Genomic DNA, 6,486 nt, shown 5'->3' with positions numbered 1-6,486 from the left:
AATATGCTATCTAGGTTGGTCATAACTTTCCTTCCAAGGAGTAAGTGTCTTTTAATTTCATGGCTGCAGTCACCATCTGTGTGATTTTGGAGCCCAGAAAAATAAAGTCTGACACTGTTTCCACTGTTTCCCCATCTATTTCCCATGAAGTGGTGGGACCAGATGCCATGACCTTCATTTTCTGAATGTTGAGCTTTAAGCCAACTTTTTCACTCTCCACTTTCATTTTCGTCAAGAGGCTTTTGAGTTCCTCTTCACTTTCTGCCATAAGGGTGGTGTCATCTGCATATCTGAGGTTATTGGTATTTCTCCCGGCAATCTTGATTCCAGCTTGTGCTTCTTCCAGCCCAGCGTTTCTCATGATGCACTCTGCATAGAAGTATTATTCAGCCACGAGAAAGGAGGACATTCTGCCACTTGCAACAGCATGGGTGGACCGCGAGTACGCTATGCTAAGATAAACCAGACCAAGAAAGACAAGGATGGTATCACTGATATGAGGAATCTCGGCAAGACAGACTTCATGAAAAGAGAGTAAAACGGGGGTTACTGGGGGATTTGGGCAAGAGGATAGGATCAATGTTGCTTAGGGTACAAATTTAACAGTGAGGAGTAAATCAGCCCTAGAGACCTAATGGACAGTATAGTTAATACAGACAACAACAATGTATTATAATCAAACTTGGTAAGCTACTAGAATTTAAGTACTCCAACCACTATAAAAAAAGGATAATTATGTATTGTGAAAGAGGTGCTAATTATTGTTACAATGACAATCACATTACAACATATAAATGTAACAAATGAACAGTGTACACCTTAAATTTACAAAATGTTCTATGTCAAGTGCATTTCAATTTAAAATATAATGATTATTGTTCGGCAGAAACCAGCACACTGTAAAGCAATTATCCTCCAATTAAACAAATAAATACAATAAAAGGCAAATTATTTTAGAAAAGTATAGTAAGTAATACAACCTCAAACAAAGAAGCTTATGAAAATAAATCACTAATCAGAGTTGGGAGAGCTTTTAATCTCATTTACTCCACCCTTTATTTAAAAAGCTTCTGTTTCAGTCCCTACTGCATGTATAATATTATGCAAAGTAATATCATGGGTGATAAACCTTTAGAAACAGTGTTTCTATTTTTGAAATTAATAATCCAGCTAGGGAATATTTTCTAGATATTATTATAATAACATTTTACACTAAAAATAAATTCTTGATATTTGCATTTTCTCTCCTCAGGATGCTTAGTAATTTCTTTTTTTTTTTTTTTTGACTTACAAACCAAATTTTCCAAATCAATTTATTAATTATTATCCTGACAGCTGACATCATTAATACTTTAACAGAAACCACTTAAAATTAGCTAAATATCTAAGATAGTTACATTTACAAAAGATATACAAATTAAAACCATTTAAAAAGTAATAGATACCATAATTTGTACTGGACCATAAGCTTCTGTATTCAGAAATGATTGTAAAATTAAAACCTAAGATAAAATCTGTACACAATATACTTTGAGTGACTTACATCTTAGAAAACAAAGGCAGTCTTTTCACTGTTACACATTTAGTGTCTCTGGAGGGTTGAGGAGAGAAACACCATGATACTTCGAATTTTTGTACTTCTCTCTTATTTACTGTTGTGTGTGCTGTGGTGCTCTGAGGTAGGTCTGGTGAAGGTCCAGGAGACAAGGCTTTAGAGTTTTCAGAGTATATCCAGTCTTCTGTACTAATGATTCAGGCCAGCTTTGTCTTGTGACTGTGTAGAGTGCTAAATGAAAGGCTGCAGCGATAACTGACGGCAAATACTTTAGATATGGGTCAGCATCTATCAAACTTAACTCTCCCCAAAACATTGCTAAACTTTCAACTTTGCAGTTTGCCGGCTGCTGATGCAGAAAGTACTGGGTAAGAAACTGATTTATTGTTGGTGCAGCTAAGTCAAAAGCCAGGACTTTCAAGACTAGGTGCTCCATCCTTAGAACTCGTTTCTTGGTATAAGTGTCATCTGTAATGTATACAAACTCTGCTACTTCTGGCGGGTATATTTCTTCAAACTTTGAGGCTAAAAGCATAGCAGCAGTGCCCACAGGTTGAAGTTTTCCTCTCAACACAGACATGCATGAAAGAAACCTATCAATGTAGTTCACAGCCAAATGCAGGGTCTCGTTCTGCAGTTTATATTCTTCTCCTACTTCAACTAACCAGTCCACGAGGATAGCCCTCATACTGTTAGTAATGTCTGGCTGTTTCTTCATGTAACCCACTTTAGGCTTACATTTAACCTCCATTTCCCTAAGGTACGTGTGAATGTCCTCATGGTAGTCTGGTACTTCATTAAGACTCACTGGCTTTTCATCTTCCAATACAACTGACATTTCCATAGTATGTGGAGACTCAAAACTACCATCCATTGGGTAATCAAGAGGTGCCAGTGGCTTTCTTGGTCCTGGTAAAGTAACAGCTGAATTAAAGGCCAAGACATCTTCATTTTCTGATTTTTTAGATTCAGTTGGCCTCTTTTGAACCTCTTCTTCTGCTTCATCCACATGAATGGTAAATGCAGGCTGTTTATTGTTTGCTTTCCAGGGAGGAACAGGGACATACTCATCATTTATAGGAAGGTCCTTAAGAGGTGCAACCCGTCACGTCTTAGGCCTCTGGGGAGCTGGACCCCGCAAGTTCCCGGCCCTCAGTACTGCCAGCCCAGCCCGGGTCCGGAGCTGCTGGGTGGGCGCCTACTTCTCGGGGTTGACGTTCTCCTGTCCTCCTGGAACGCCGTCTGCTGCAAACCGCCGAACCCGCTTCGCGGGCCGCAGGCCCGTGCGCGGAGCTGCCCAACATCACAGTTCCCAGGCCCGTGCGCGGAGCTGCCCAACATCACTGCTCCCGGGGACGCGGCGCGATCAGCCTGGCGCCAAGCAGCGTGCACTGCGTCCCGCCGACCAGCCGAGGAACACTCCAGCCGTACCCGCCCGCCGCAGCCCGAGCCAGCCTGCCCGTCCGCTCGGGACCGTGTAGGACCGAGAAGACTGAGAAAGGCGGAGGCAGGAACTGCCGGGCGTGGAGGGACAAGGACGCCCCCGAAATGAAGCGAGCAGCCCGCCCGATGCTTAGTAATTTCAATGAAAAAAGTTGCTTTCTATAGGACAGCAGATATGTTTTATTGTTTGAAGGACTATTGATAAGTAATATACATCAAGCTGCCTCCTTCACAACAGATAAGAATTAACTATAATGTCCATCAAAACAGTGACTTAGAATTGTTACTTAGAATTGTTAGATATACAGCACCATATTGGCCTTGACAGCTGTTCAAATTCCATTTTTATTCCTCCTCCCAAACTCCTAACACTTTCCTATCGGTAAGTCCTTTTCCTCATTTATAAATATGTTATGATTACTTCTTCATTCATTTAGCCATTTTTTCATACCTGTGTTCATTCAAAAATATTTAGTAAGACTTCACTATAGGTCAAGCACTTGTGATTACTATTCAAGCACTAAAGATATAGATCAACTGATAAGGATAACAGACAGAAATATTGTTTTTAAGAATATTTACAAATTTTTTAAGTTTAAAAAAAATGTAATATTATTTACATGAATATTTGAACTATTGAAGTTGCTCCTAATAATGCATAAGGGATATTAAACATTCTATATCATGACTAAATATTGCATATGCAAAACAACATGGTAATGTGGCCAGCTTTGTTCTCACTGCCCTTGAAGATGAGTACGATCATACTCAAACACATTTATTGGCAGGACATTGTGGGTTTATGCTTAGGTTCAGTTTATGGATATTTTAAAAGAAAAAGGAAATGGAGAGAAAATGAGGGAGGGAGAAAGAGATGGTAGAGAGGAAACACAGGGAGAAAAAAAGAGAAGATACAGCACCCCTCCCTTCAGTTCCTCACTGTGACTTCACAGTTTCCGCAGAGGGAGTAGGGGTGTGTAGGGATGAGTCTGGGGGTGGGGTGGGGTGACGTATGTAACACAGGAAAAGGGAAGCTGAGTGCTGGATAGCTATAGAGAGGTTGGAACCAAAAGGACTTCTGAAAAGTTGATAGAATTTAAGTGATTGCTGTCAAAGACAAAACTAAGTCTGGGACACAATTTTTGAGTGTGAGCTTCCCTGGTGGCTCAGACAGTAAAGAATCTCCCTGCAGTGCAAGAGACCTGGGGTTTTAATCATAGGCTTTTGGCTCAAATCCATCTGCTATTACCTTTATGTCAGTAGAGGTTCAGTAGCAAGGAGAATACGTTTCTACAATAAAAAGAGGAAACACTGAGACAAGTCTCTGAGTGGCAAACATTCTACCATGGCAGGAATTTTTTTTTTTTTTTTTTGAAGTGGAGAAGTCTTTCTAATTGGACTTTAAGGACATTTGGCAGTCCTTGGTTGGGCATTTTAAACACACTCAAAGGCAGAAGGTTGCCAGTTTTACAGTGAAGTATTCTTCTGTGTTCCATTTCTTCAAACAAGTGGGTGGTTTAGGTGGTTTGGGTGGGGGGAGCATTTACACTCACACAATGGTCCTCATGGGGCTGGTGGCAGCTATGGCAGGCAGCTGTCATTAGGAAAGACGTGGCAGCCACCTGGCATGGAAAGCAACAGAAATGAGGGGATAATAAACAAGGAGTCTTGCTGTTTAAACACTGAGGATGCCACCCAAGTGAAAAAGATCATGAGAAATGAAACTTGTGCCACCAGAAGATGAAACGAGAATGCCTATAATTAGAATTTAGATTTGATGGACCAGAACTTTGGCTATCATTTATAGGGGTTTGAAAAGAAATGTGGATTAAAAAAAAAAAAAACAAATTAAAAGATGGTTATATGAGAGACTTATTAATAGAGACCAGCTGGCTTACAAATGAGTCACTACTAAGCATAGAGATGTTACTTTGAAAATAATTCTTATCTTTTTCACTATATTGATTCTTCCAATCCATGAACATGGTATATTTCTCCATCTATTAGTGTCCTCTTTGATTTTTTTTACCAGTGTTTTATAGTTTTCTATATATAGGTCTTTAGTTTCTCTAGGTAGATATATTCCTAAGTATTTTATTCTTTCCATTGCAATGGTGAATGGAATTGTTTCCTTAATTTCTCTTTCTGTTTTCTCATTATTAGTGTATAGGAATGCAAGGGATTTCTGTGTGTTGACTTTATATCCTGCAACTTTACTATAATCATTGATTAGTTCTAGTAATTTTCTGGTGGAGTCTTTAGGGTTTTCTATGTAGAGGATCATGTCATCTGCAAATAGTGAGAGTTTTACTTCTTCTTTTCCAATTTGGATTCCTTTTATTTCTTTTTCTGCTCTGATTGCTGTGGCCATAACTTCCAAAACTATGTTGAATAGTAATGGTGTAAGTGGGCACCCTTGTCTTGTTCCTGACTTTAGAGGGAATGCTTTCAATTTTTCACCATTGAGGATAATGTTTGCTGTGGGTTTGTCATATATAGCTTTTATTATGTTGAGGTATGTTCCTTCTATTCCTGCTTTCTGGAGAGCTTTTATCATAAATGGATGTTGAATTTTGTCAAAGGCTTTCTCTGCATCTACTGAGATAATCATATGGTTTTTATTTTTCAATTTGTTAATGTGGTGTATTACATTGATTGATTTGCGGATATTGAAGAATCCTTGCATCCCTGGGATAAAGCCCACTTGGTCATGGTGTATGATCTTTTTAATGTGTTGTTGGATTCTGATTGCTAGAATTTTGTTAAGGATTTTTGCATCTATGTTCATCAGTGATATTGGCCTGTAGTTTTCTTTTTTTGTGGGATCTTTGTCAGGTTTTGGTATTAGGGTGATGGTGGCCTCATAGAATGAGTTTGGAAGTTTACCTTCCTCTGCAATTTTCTGGAAGAGTTTGAGTAGGATAGGTGTTACTACCCAAAGCAATTTATAGATTCAATGCAATCCCTATCAAGCTACCAACAGTATTCTTCACAGAGCTAGAACAAATAATTTCACAATTTGTATGGAAATACAAAAAACCTCGAATAGCCAAAGCTATCTTGAGAAAGAAGAATGGAACTGGAGGAATCAACCTACCTGACTTCAGGCTCTACTACAAAGCCACAGTTATCAAGACAGTATGGTACTGGCACAAAGACAGAAATATAGATCAATGGAACAAAATAGAAAGCCGCGCACATATGGACACCTTATCTTTGACAAAGGAGGCAAGAATATACAATGGATTAAAGACAATCTCTTTAACAAGTGGTGCTGGGAAATCTGGTCAACCACTTGTAAAAGAATGAAACTAGAACACTTTCTAACACCATACACAAAAATAAACTCAAAATGGATTAAAGATCTAAATGTAAGACCAGAAACTATAAAACTCCTAGAGGAGAACATAGGCAAAACACTCTCCGACATACATCATAGCAGGATCCTCTATGACCCACCTCCCAGAATATTGGAAATAAAAGCAAAA

At 38.9% G+C, this 6,486-nt stretch overlaps 1 pseudogene; it reads right to left on the bottom strand.

The window, feature by feature from the left end:
- Positions 1 to 1,574: 1,574 nt before the first annotated feature.
- LOC104992108 lies at positions 1,575 to 2,859 on the bottom strand (annotated as a pseudogene).
- Between the last annotated feature and the right edge of the window lie 3,627 nt (positions 2,860 to 6,486).

Source organism: Bison bison, unplaced genomic scaffold (assembly GCF_000754665.1).
Source record: "Bison bison bison isolate TAMUID 2011002044 unplaced genomic scaffold, Bison_UMD1.0 scf7180017864211, whole genome shotgun sequence".
Classification (NCBI taxonomy): domain Eukaryota; kingdom Metazoa; phylum Chordata; class Mammalia; order Artiodactyla; family Bovidae; genus Bison; species Bison bison.
This window is presented reverse-complemented; position numbering and strand designations above follow the sequence as displayed.